Genomic DNA, 12,957 nt, shown 5'->3' with positions numbered 1-12,957 from the left:
AGGCGCTCAAGTAAGAAAGAAAGAGGTTGTGGCCGGCCGTCTCAAGAGTCTCCGAGGCTACCACGGGCCGACCACCCTCCAAGAGCCAAGAACCGTTAAAAAGGTTGTGCTTCCGGCTCAAGTGTCGGCGCCTAATTGAGAAGGAAAGAGAGAACGGATGCAAGCCCCGGTACGGAAAGTCGCAGGGCACAATTTCCTTCTTCTTAGTCGCCCGATGGTGGGGGCGGGATGTGCGTAACCCAGAAGTAAAAGTCCGTTTCCCTCAGCTATTAGATCTCGACCACAGGAAGTCCCGGTCGGACGACTTTTATCCAGGCTTTCCTGACGACCCCCTCAGCTCTATTCATTTCACTCCCTGCATCGTGGTGCTCTGTCGCCGCGGCCCCTTACATCCGACCCTCGTGACCTGGCCTGAGTTTTGCCGCAACTTCCCAGGGACCCACGACAGCACCTGGGCCACCCTTCCCTTAAAGAACTTTTACCCTACGGGTCCCCATCGGGGTCAATTAACGTTCTTGGAAGGGGGAAAAGCTCCTGGGATTTGCAGCTCCCGAAGCCTAGCACAGCCAGGCCGGCGCCTGCGCGGGGCGTTACCATAGAGAGCAGCCGCCTCTCTGGTCTCTGTTTGCACTCTCTATGGTCGAGCCTGGTCCGTGGCGGTAAAAGGGAGTCCGCACTGCGCAGGCGCTCTCGGCTTCTATTTTTTTTTTTTTTTTTTTTTAATCCCCGCACCGAGCGCTTAACCTCATTGGGGTGGAGGAGAAGGCGGCGGCTCTCCGGTCCGCAGCGGCAACAGTAGCGAATAATACGACTGTAAGTACCCGATTAGGGCGAGGAGATTCAGATCCAGCCCTCCGAGGCCTTTGCCCCCTCGCCTGCCGTGGTGGACGCTGAGTCTGGGTGGGGGCGATGTCCAGCGCTGTCATCCGCTCTTGGGTGCACTTTGGGGGGAGGGGGCGGCCCTTAGGTGGGAGCGGGGCGGGGAGCGGGATGGGATGGTTGTTTATCCTACCCGTAGGTCCCTAATCCCAGGCTGCTTTGCAGAGGGAGGAGGGGGCGGCTGTGGGGTCAGCTCGGCTTTGTGTGCCCCTCTCTCTTTTCCTCTCCCAGACCCCACCCCAGGCCCCCTTCCTGACCCGAGTCTTCCCGGCCGGGTGGGAGAAGCCAGTGAACAGCCCAGTCGCGTTTGAAAAGAGCCGGGGATTGCGAGGGGAGGGGGCGAGGGAGAGAAACCCACAACAACTAGTCATCGGCGAGTGATGGGTGTGGAGAAAGATCCAGAGGGAAGGGGTGCCGGGGAGGCGGGCGGCTGGGGCTCCCAGCCGGGCCAGACAAAAGCTGAGCGAGCGGCGCCTAGCCGAGCTGGGGGCCGGGCGGGTTGCAGAGGGTCCCTTGGTCCCTGAGGCCCGCAGAGAGCTGCTTTCCGAAGCCGGGAAAGCGGACAAGTGCTGAGTTACGCCTTGTGCAACCTCCTCAACTTGCCTTTGTTGTTCTTTGGTATTGGCAGAGCCGCTCTGACGAAGATGAGTGTGTGATCTTGCACGTTAGCCTGGTTGGGTACAATGGAGCTAATCGAATTTTGCTTTCCATTTTCCGAGCCGCTCGGATGAGTATGGGGTTTTCCAGAGTCTAACTTATTACATAATGTTATATATAAAATAGTTGTGTTTATTTCTCAGATTAAAAAAAAAAAAACTAAGTGAAGTCCTTTGAACCATGTTTTGTTGCATACGGATGAATTTTTTTGTTTTAGTGTTCGTTCACTCAATACTGACCGTTTGTAGAACCTGTGAGTTCTTTAATCATGATACTTTAATTTGTAGATGTGGCAGTGAGAGCTTTAGGATTCTGTAGTCCTTTGGGAGGCAGTGATGCAGAAGAGTCAGAAGGGAGAAATAGTTTCATGCTGCCATGTGCCTTGCACCCTATTCTGGTGCCACAGTATAAATTCTAGCTTTAGAGATTGTTGCTTTTATTACTATTATTATTTGTGACATTTACTGAGCTCTGGGTATGAGGGATCCTGGACAGTGGGCTCCTTTTGCTCATAAAGGGAGTGGGAGAATAGTAACATTGATGCAGAGACCTTATAGATAAAAACAAAACCACAATGTCCCAGAGTTAGTGAATATTATTTATCTTCTCCATTTGCTAAGAAAGATTTAAATTTTTGTGATCTGTTTGCTTATTCGTTTTGGTAAAATCGTGTAACTGCACCATTCTTACTCATTGTTACTCAGATCTGTTTCTGTAATTCATAGTTTGTAAGCTAACATGGAGCAGCACTATTTCTGATTTTTAAAGTTTTTTTTTTTTAATTTTTTTAACTGAGTTTTCAGCCCTAGCTTTATATTCTATCAGCTAAAGTTAACCAAAGTTAGAAATCCTTTGAAGTGACCATTGGTGGTGGGGGTGTCAAATATTGTATCTCCATGTTACAGTCTAAGCTGAGTGGTAAATATAGGAAAGGCCTTCACTAACCTTACACCTTAAATTAGTGTTGGAACTGAAAACCCATATCTCAGGATTTGGGCCACAGATTCAACTTCTATCTAAAAGAGGTAAGCATTTTTTTGTACTAAAAGAAGGAAAAAACTGAAGGTTAGTGTTTATGCTTCAGTAACCACTGCGATAGAATCTCTTAAGTGTAGTTTGGATGATGGGAACTTACTTTTTATAGAGCAAGATTTCAGATCCTTAAAATAGTTTTACAGGGACACTGAGAAATGATTGGCCAAAGAACATTAAGTTTATTGTTCATGTGTATTACGTTTTGTTCATTGGTTTTGGGTTTAGATTTTTTTTTTTTTCTTCAGTAGTTAATTCTATTTTCTTGGGTGGCTCAGTCTCACAATTTATAAGTTGAGTGAGAGATAGTTTCTTGGATCTGAGACTTAAATTTGTTTCTGAGAGTCCATTTCTTAACAATCTTCTATATATAAAATCGTTCTTAGATTATACTATTTTTAATTTAGTACTATTGATAAGTGGTATAAGCACTTAAGGGATTATAATGTTAGGCTAAGAGCTGAGTTATTAAAACTTCCAGTTTTGAAAACTGCAAGCAAAACAGAATCATCGAAAAGGTTTCTTTGAAAATAAGAGAAGGATTTATTAGTCTTAAAAAAAAAAAGAAAAAGAACTAAGCAAGGGAGAAGTCATTGATGATAGAGTTTTTGGTGTATAAAATGTAATTTGAGAAGGTAAACAAACCTTTCTACCCAGCGCAAGCAGGACAGTGTCCATAACGTGTGAGTGTGTTTGCCTGAATGACCTTCAAAGGCCTTCTTTTTTTAAAAGCCCTGGAGTTTAGTGGTTATTTCTGCTGGGTCTTCAGCACTCCAGGGCTTGCCTGCTTCCTTTATGCTCAGACCGTACTGCCATACTGCAGGCTTTTCTTCTCCAGATTGTTTTGGCAGTGCCAGTCCATCTCCCCCCATGGATCACTAAAGATGTGGCTCACATGTGCTCGAACGATGGACTTTCTTTCAGAATGCCTGTGTTGACTTCCCTCTTGTTTCCTGCCTGGAAATCTCATTCCTTGCTGATTCCTTTTGTATCCATTACCTTCCTCCCTGGCAGACTGATGCCTGTGCTTGTATTCTTTACATCCTCGAGGGCACTGGGAGTTTGTACGACACTGTGATATCCTCTCTACTTACTACCAGGACTTGTGTAACTAGGGACTTGTGTAACTAGTCACTTTAAATGTATGAAATGTGAAAGAATGAATAAATGTATTGTAACTTAGAATACTTTGAGCTTTGGAAGAACTCTTAGAGGCTCCATAGACCAACCACTGCCCTACCTTTTGTCTACTCTGTTCTGATCATCAACCTTACATTGCAGATGTGCTTCTCTGTTACTAGACAGGTCTTGGTTGCTAGAAAGCTAGTTTAGAGTGTACCAAAATCTGCCACTCCCCTATTGGGTGTTCTTGGTTGTACCCCCTGAAGCAACATGAAGTCTGTTTCTTCTCCACATAATAGCCTTTCATTTCCTAGGACAGTCATCAAGCTGTCTGTAGATTTATTGATGAATTAATTTATTAAACTCTTTCTTAGTTAGCTACCAGGTATTATGAGGGTACAGCTGAACAGACTACATGGTCCAGGGCTCACAGTCTAATAGAGGAACAGAATATTACAAAGTGATGCCAGTTACGCTGGAAGTATGTAAACAGCCCTAGATCCTTTGTCCCCTCGTGGTTTTTATAAAATTTTTTTTAAAGATTTTATTTTATTTTTTTAGAGAGCGAGCGGCTCCTAAGCTCAGATTTGCAGGGGAGAGGGGCAGAGGGAGAGGGAGAGAGACTCTCAAGCCAGTTTGGTGCTGAGTGCAAAGTCTGTGGGGCTCGATCTCACAGCCCTGAGATCAAGACCTAAGCTGAAACCAAGAGTTGGATGCTTAACTGACTGCGCCACCTAGTCGCCCCAAGATTTTAATTTTTTAAAGTAATCCCTATACCCAACATGGGGCTCAAATTTACAACCCCTAGGTGAAGAGTCCCATGCTCTACAGACTAAGCCAGCCAGGTGTCCCCTTCCCTCATGGGGAAATCAGATTTTACCGCGCTGCTTTCTTTAGGCAAATGCAGTGTCTGAAAAGAAACAGAATTTGCGGTGACCTGACCAGAGTATACCGCTGTTGTCTTAAGTTAAGAAACTGTATCAATGGTTTTCAAACTTTGTTGTACATTCTGGCTCTGCTCCTTACTAGCCCTGTGACTTTGGACCATGGGCCTATTAAATAATCTTTTTGTATTTTAATAATTTCATCTGTAAAACAAGGGCGAAGGGAGGGCAGTGTTAACAGTACTTATAGGGTTGTAAGGATTAAGTGAGATAATATATGTCAAGTGCTCAGAGTAGTGACTGGCATATAGTAAGTGGATGTACATGGTATTCCTCTATGTCTTTGTGTAGGAGTTAGTATTAGAAAATTAGAGTATAAGAATATTATTGTATTAGAGAATTAATAAGAGAATTAATGATAACATAGCATAAGAAGCAATAATCAAGTCATAGACTCACTTGAATTTGTTAAAATACAAATGGTCTGAACTTATTTATTCCTGTCCACTCAGAGATTTTGGTCAATTAAGTCTATGAGACCTGGACAGCCACAGTTGAACAACCCCCAGGTGGTTCTTAAAAAAAAACCTCAAAACCCGAGTGTTAATTTTGTTAGTGATTGCATTTGCTTTTACAAATTAAAAATTTACCAAGTAACATATGAATAGATTCTCCTGAAAGACTGAAACAATGCAGGGGAGCCTGGGTGGCTCAGAAGATTAAGCATCTGCCTTCAGCTCAGGTCATGATCCTAGGGGCCTGGGCTGGAGCCCCACATCAGGCTCTCTGCTCAGCGGGAAGCCTGCTTCTCCCTCTCCCTCTGCTATTCTCCCCAGCTTGTGCTCTCTGGCTCTCTCTCTCTTTCTCGATCAAATAAATAAATTAAATCTTAAAAGAAAAAAATATTGAAACAGTGCAGATAAAGGTAAGGGTTTGGCCCCAGATCTCAGTCCCCCTGGGAGGCATATCCACTTATCAGTTTGAAATGTACCCTTCTAAACAACTGTTCCTCTTTTTGGTAGCTACACATATGTGAGTATCTTCTTAATAATAAGTAATAGCCAGATTTAAGGGAAAAAACACCCAATTTTCAAAGCACTTTTACATTCATAATCATCTTTGCTCCTCTCCTAAAAGTCCTTTGAGGTAGATGGGGAAGATAACATCATGATCCTACCAATTTACAAATAATGGGAAACTAAGATCTGCAGGTTGACACTCAGTCTGAGATAGCGCTAGGAGAGCCAGGCCTTCAATTTCTCAACTTAAGTGTTCTTTTCCTGTCAACTGGCTCTTAGTTACATAATTTTGTTGGATTATTGAAGTTATGGTTCATGAAATCTTCTGATCTTTTTGCCATGTGAATAGCTGCCTCCTGTCTTTTAGTGTGTTTCTACTTGCTTTTAAAATTCAAATTTAATATTACATGTATCTTAGAAGATTGAAAAAAATTAAAAAATGTCCGTGGGACTGTCTGTTACCATGGCACATTTTGGTGAGTTTATGTTTGTTCAGGATAGCTGAATCCACTTTCCACCTGTCTCTATAAGTGTTTTCCAGTTACCTTTCCAAGCAGAATCAGTTAAATTTATTTATAGTCTTTATTATAATAACATAATAGAAACTTGAGAGACCAGAGGGGGAAAAGTCACATCAAATCGTCCTAACACAAGCTATTATTTCTTAATGTATTACCTTTGAAGCTATCCATATATTTGTACTTCGTAGTAATTCATATTAGGTCTTTTTTAAAAAAGATATTATTTATTTATTTGACAGAGATCACAAGTAGGCAGGCAGAGAGAGAGGGGGGGAAGCAGGTTCCCTCCTGAGCAGAGAGCCCGAAGAGGGGCTCGATCCCAGGACCCTGAGATCTGAGACCTGAGCCAAAGGCAGAGAGGCTCAACCCGCTGAGCCACCCAGGCACCCGTAATATTAGGTCTTGCATGTTTTGTGACTGCTTTCCATGTAATGACATATCACTCATCATTTAAGTTTTTTAATAGCTTTGTCATATTTGAGATGATATGACAGATTTTGGGAAACTGGGGTCCTTGACATAAGTATCTTTTTTTTTTTAAAGTTTACTTACTTATTTAAGTAATCTCTACACCTGATGGGTGCTCGAACTCATGACCACAAGATTAAGTCTCATGATCTTCCAACAGCCACCAGATGCCACTTTTTTTTTTTTTTTTTAATTACATAGACTACAACAGTGACTATCTTTTTGTATAGAGTTGGCTTCTTTTGTGTTGTTTCTTTAGGGTACATTCAAAGAAGTGAGTATTGGGTGACCTTTGATACACATTGCTTGATTGCTGACCAAAAAGTTGTATCAGTTAATAATTTTCCCAGCCCCCTAAGAATGTATCAATTCCACAAAAATTTTACCAACTTCTGATATTTTATGTGTATTTTTTGTTACTGTGAGAGATGTGGAATGGCACGTTATTTTTATTTTTCATTTATTTTAAAAAAGAATAAGCAGTGCACCTGGGTGGCTCAGTCGTTAAGCATCTGCCCTCGGCTCGGGTCATGAACCCAGGGTCCTGGGATCGAGCCCCACATTGAGCTCCCTGCTCAGCGGGAGGCCTGCTTCTCTCTCTCCCACTCCCCCTGCTTGTGTTCCCTCTCTCACTGTGTCTCTCTCTGTCAAAAAATAAAAAATAAAAGAAAAGAAAGATAAGCAGTAACGATGAGCTTCTGTAGGAACTGACTGTGTGCAGTTTGTATTGGGCATTACACACAGGTGATCTTACCTCCTTGGTTTTCACTCTTGCTCTGCATTGGTAAAGCTGTTGTATTTCCAGGTAGATGTGGAGGAAAATGCAGCCTTTGCTTTGTGGGACAGAATAGTCTATTTGTCAGCATCAGAATGTAATCTTACTACATTTGCATCTCCTACATTCCAATAGTTTTTTGTGCTCAAGGGCCCTGCTTGAAATAATTCAGTAATCAGAATGTCTGGTGGTGGGGGTGAGGGATCTGCTTTTTAAACAGGTTTCCCAAGTGATTCTGAAGCCACAGAGATTGAGAGCTGCCTCGGGATTGCCTATCATTTTCTGCTCAGTTTCTTCCCAGAGTGTGTCTTTTCTGTGGGTAGAGGCCGACTCAGTTAGAAGGGTTGCTCAGACATGCTAACAGAGGCCTCTTGTACAGAGGGAATGAATTGTGTAGTGGTGCCCTTCCTGATACAGAGTAGCCTGGTTCATTCTAGGAACAATAAGCCAGTCTTTCTAAGAGTAGTTGAACTGCATAAAAACAGCTCCTTCTCTGAAGTCTTCTCGTGCTGGTGGCTGTGTTTTATTTCAGTTCTGAGAAGTCATAGAGCTCTCCAGACACAAACCATGTCCTGCTCAGCCTTTGGTTGGCCCAGGGTGGTAGGTATACCCAGTGTCACAATGGCAACAGTCACCATGGATTGAACACCCAACTTTTTATAGGTATGCTGTTGCCAACTCTTAGAGCAACAGGCAGATGCGATTTTCATTTTAGAATGAGAGGAAGCGGAGGTTTTGAAAAGTTGAATAATTTGTCCACAGTCATACAGCTTGCAGAGTTTGGCTTTCAGAATCTTCAGCTTCCTTTCCATTTGTTTCAGTTTTTCCAGCACAGGTTATTCCTCGTTCGTGAAAGGTCAGTGGGCTGTCTTGGGAGAAAGTCTGTTCCCAGCTTCTGGTGGCATCTAGAAATACCTCCTTACAGGTCTGGAGGTATATAGGGCAGCAAGCTTCCCACTAGGGTTTCAGTGAAGATTAGATTATCCCTGATGTAAAATCTACCCTTGGACAGTCTAGGTTACTGAAGACATGATATAAATCTTTTTTTTCTTTTTAATTTTTTATTGTGAGATATATATATATATATATGTATACATATATAATATATATAACATAAATATAACATAACATAATATAACATATAACATAAAATAGGCTATTTTAACTGTTTTTTAAGAATATCAGTCAGGGCATTACTTAAATTCACACTGTTGTACAACCATCATCAGAGTCAGCTTCCAAATCTTTTCCAGACAGAAGCCCTGTAACCATTAAGCCATAAATCCCCTTTCTCCCTCTCCCTCAGTCCCTGGTAATTTATAATCTACTTTCATTTGCTACAAATTTGCCTATTCTAGATATTTCACTAAGTGGAATCCTATAATATCTGTCCTTCTATGATTTATTCACTTAGCATAATGTGTTCAAGATTCATTCATGTTGTAGGATGTATCAGAATGTTACTCTTTTTTAATTGGTGAATAATATTTCATTGTATGTATATACTACATTTTGTTTATCCTCTCATCTGTTGGTAGAACTTGGGTGGTTTCCACTTTTTGACTGTTGTGAATAATGCTGCAGTATATATTGGTTTACAAATTTCTGTTTGAGTCTCTGTTCTCAATTCTTTGGGGTGTATACCTAGGACTGGAATTACTGGGTCGTGTGGTAATTGTTTAGCTTTTTGAGGACTCATTGAACTTTCCCAGGGTGGCTGTACCATTTGCACTCCCAGTGGCAGTGTACAACGGTTTCAGTTTCTCCATATCTTTGCAAACACTTGCTGTTTTCCATTATTTTATTTTATTTTTAAAGATTTTATTTATTATTTGATAGGCAGAGATCACAAGTAGGCAGAGAGGCAGGGGGGGTGCGGGGGGGCGGGGAGCAGGCTCCCTGCTGAGCAGAGAGCCAGATGCGGGGCTCGATCCTAGGATCCTGGGATCATGACCTGAGTCGAAGGCAGAGGCTTAACCCACTAAGCCACCCAGGTGCCCCCGGTTATTTTATTTTTAAAGTTATAACCATTCTAATAGTTGTGAAACAGTATCTCACTGTGGTTTTGATTTGTTTTTCTGTGATGACTAAGGTGTTACTTTTTTTGGGTAAATATCTGTTCAAGTCCTTTGCTTATTATTAGATTGCATTGCTTGTCTTTTTGTTGTTGAGTTAGTTTTAGGGGTTCTTATATGTTCTGGATATTAAACTCTTACCAGATATGTGATGTGTAGGTATTTTCTCCCATTCATTCTGTGGATTGTCTTCACATTTTCTTGACCATGTTCTTTGATGCACAACAGTTTTTAATTTTGATGAAGTCCAGTAATCTGTTTGTTTCTTTTGCTGCTTATGCTTTTGGTGTTATAGCTAAGAATCCATTACCAATCCAAGGTCATGAAGATTTACTCCTATGTTTTATTCTTATGTTTTATGGTTTTAGCTTTTACATTTATTTAGGTTGTTGATTCATTTGAATTAAATTTTTTTACATGGTGTGAGGTGGGGAATCCAACTTCATTGTTTGCATGTAGATATTCAGTTGTTCCATTTGTTTGGAGACCATTTGTTGAAGACTGATATAAACATTTTAATTACATTTATATTTTGGTTTAGGTATTTTTCACTGCCTTACCCTCCTTCATCCTTAACCCTCCAACCCCCCCGCCCCACCCAGTTTTCTTTCTTTGAAACAGGATATGTGGATATTTTGTATTGTGTTACAGTTTTGCTGCTTGACATATGAGAGACACTTAGTAAATGTGAGTTCCCTTTCTTCCTTTTAATTTTGTATAATTACTTTTAAGTAGTATCTGTTTTTTTTCTTTCTTTCTTTGACAGAGGGAAAGAGAGATCACAAGTAGGCAGAGAGGAAGGCAGAGAGAGAGGAGGAAGCAGGCTCCCTGCTGAGCAGAGAGCCGGATGTGGGACTGGATCCCAGGACCCTGAGGTCATGACCTGAGCCGAAGGCTGAGGCTTAACCCACTCAGCCCAAGTGGTACCTGTTTTCAAAATAGATTTTGATGACCTTCAGGGTCGGATATATATTATATTTCTTTGTTTCCCCATTTCCAACCCTCTCTTGTCTCCCTGCCATCACTCTAGTCCCCAGTGTAGTACCATGCAAGTGATGGCCTTACCTTTTATTGATTGAATTATAAAGCTGAGTATAGATGTTTGTGGTTGTGTTTGGATAATTGCAGAAGATTCTTAAAAGATCAATAATCAGTATATTGTAAAGTTCAAGGTTTTAAATGCAACATAACTGAAGTTTACCCAAATATCTTATGTCACACACACAAAATTCCAAAGGCATTTGAAAGACAGATGCTATATCAATCCTCACATTTGGGAAAATAACTTAAAAGGACATGCATTTAAAATATCCACGTATCCTGTTTCAAGGGAGGAAAACAGGGAGGACAGGTGGTAAGGATGAAGGAGGGTAGGCAAGGTTTGTTTCATGGATAAATGGAAAATTTTTAGCTTGTTAAATTTAAGATACAGTAAGCTTTATATTGGGTATTATACTCATTTTAGGGGTAATTTTTATATATTTAGTTTTATAGATTTAGCTTTTATATTTAGATTGTTGATCCATTTTGATTTGCATTTTTGACAAATGCTGTTAGTTTAAAAAGTTATTTGAAGTTTGTGGAATAGTGTATATTACTTTTCTAACAAAAATACTAACTATCATTTAAAATTACTTTTGCCTAGAAATTCCAAAAGTTAACTAGTGCAGAGGTATCTGAACTTTCTCTTTGGCTCTGTATTATTAGATTCCCTCCCAACATACTCTTTAGTGTTCAGTGGGGTCTACTATTATTTGTCCTGAGTGCTCAGACCTCCCTCAGGAGTCCATTTTGTAATGTACCATCCAGATGTCATTGAAGGGGAGACCCGGTTTGAAGATTGGCCTCTGATGTTTTATTTTCCACTGGGTTTTGACTCTGAAATAGGCATTTCTTAGTGTGTTGTTATATAAACACTTTCATCATGTAAGATACTGGTTATTCCACTGTTTATTTTATCAGTTCCTTGTTATTAATAGTGAAAACAAAAAAAGGAATTATTTTATTCTTTTATTTTCTAGATACAGGCAACATAACATCAGAGAGGTCAGAGCAAATCCAGTAATCGACATGCTTTTAGGAAAATTGTCAGCCAATGAAGAGATTCAACAGCTTGAACTCCCTTAGTCAGAATAACGGTTTATTCCAGGGAGAGAAGGAAGAAACGATGCAGCCTGTTTTCTTTCACTACCTCTGGAGAAGTTGGCCTGGTATGAATGTGAATCTGTAGCCATATATCTGTGTACACAAAGATGGACCCAACTTCTCTGTAAATAAGACCAGAGGTAGTATATAGCTGTATCTGTACACACAAAATTTGATTCAGGAAGTGTTGTTGTCATTTAATATACCACCCTTCAGACATGGGATCCCATGCTGGGGGGCGGGAAGGTGGTTTTTTAAAAAAGAAATACCCTGGGCGCCTGGGTGGCTTAGTCGTTAAGCGGCTGCCTTTGGCTCAGGTCAGGATCCCAGAGTCCTGCTCCACGGGGAGTCTGCTTCTCCCTCTCCCCCTCTCCTGCTGCTTGTGCTCTCTCTCTCGCTATCTCTCTCTCTGTCAAATAAATAAAATAAAATCTTAAAAAAAAAAAAAAGAAAAGGACTCTCATTGTCGTGTTGCCCTTTGTGCAAGCTGATTTGGGCTTATGGGTATGGGTTTTAGCCTGATTCTGATTGTGTTTGCCTGTTGGTAGAGAATGGCATGCCAAGGAGATTTCCTATGGCCTGTGACTGCATTTTTGAAGTGAACATGATGGGAAAAGTTTTCCATTCTCTCATGCCTTTTAGAACTTGGAGGAGGTTTCTGAAATTGCCAAAGAATATTTGTTTGAACAAAATAATAATATTTAGCCTAATTATATAGTAATGATTTTACAGAATCCTGAAAGGATGACAGCTGGGGAAGATAAAGAACATCTTATAATTACGTGATTTGGAGACCTCCTTTGGGGTGGGGTAGGGTGAATGGAGGGGATGCGGGGACAATATAGGTAGGTGCTCATGAGAGATGGACCTGAAAACCAGAGCCTTTGTGAAAACTGCTGCCATTTAATTAAGAGACTGTCCTAGGGTAAATCCTGGGTAATTAGTAAAGAATGCAGAATCTGTATGCCTCAATCAGAATCTTCACTCAAACACACTTAACTGTTCTGCCACAGGACAGAGAGAGAGGCTCTCAGCCCTGTTCCAAAGAGCTCTACCACTTACGAGGGAAGTCAGACAAGCAAGGAGACCGTTATGATTCCTGAGTTAAGTGTGCTCCTGTGGGAAGACTGGAGAGGGAAGGGCCCCTATTCTGGGGATAGGAAAAGAGAGAGGTCTTAACCCTGTTTTGACCTGACGTGTAAGGCCCTGAACCAGGTATGCATGCCTGGTTGGGTACTCTGCCGCCTGTTTGTTGCTTTCCATTTATGGGAGAGCTGTGGTTGCTGGGGACCTAGGTTGTGACCGTGGGGTGAAGAGCCTGCCTCTTGGCCATATTAATACCATGGTCTAATGTTGTGAAGTGTCCACAGACAAGGGCCC

General features: G+C 41.4%; 1 protein-coding gene across 13 annotated transcripts in view; it reads left to right on the top strand.

The window, feature by feature from the left end:
- The first annotated feature begins 700 nt into the window (after window positions 1-700).
- The window catches only part of CLASP1 (cytoplasmic linker associated protein 1), a 268,754-nt gene continuing 256,497 nt past the window's right edge, over window positions 701-12,957 (top strand). For 7 of the 13 annotated variants that reach the window (XM_032840936.1, XM_032840935.1, XM_032840930.1 and 4 more), the window contains exon 1: window positions 702-813. The gene's annotated coding sequence lies outside the window, so the exon portion shown is untranslated. Of the gene's footprint in view, window positions 814-12,957 lie in introns of all 13 variants that reach the window. The other 6 variants (XM_032840927.1, XM_032840929.1, XM_032840926.1 and 3 more) reach the window with 1 other exon arrangement.

This window comes from Lontra canadensis, unplaced genomic scaffold, assembly GCF_010015895.1.
Source record: "Lontra canadensis isolate GAN:19392208 unplaced genomic scaffold, GSC_riverotter_1.0 scaffold117, whole genome shotgun sequence".
In the NCBI taxonomy this organism is placed as follows: Eukaryota; Metazoa; Chordata; class Mammalia; order Carnivora; family Mustelidae; genus Lontra; species Lontra canadensis.
This window is presented reverse-complemented; position numbering and strand designations above follow the sequence as displayed.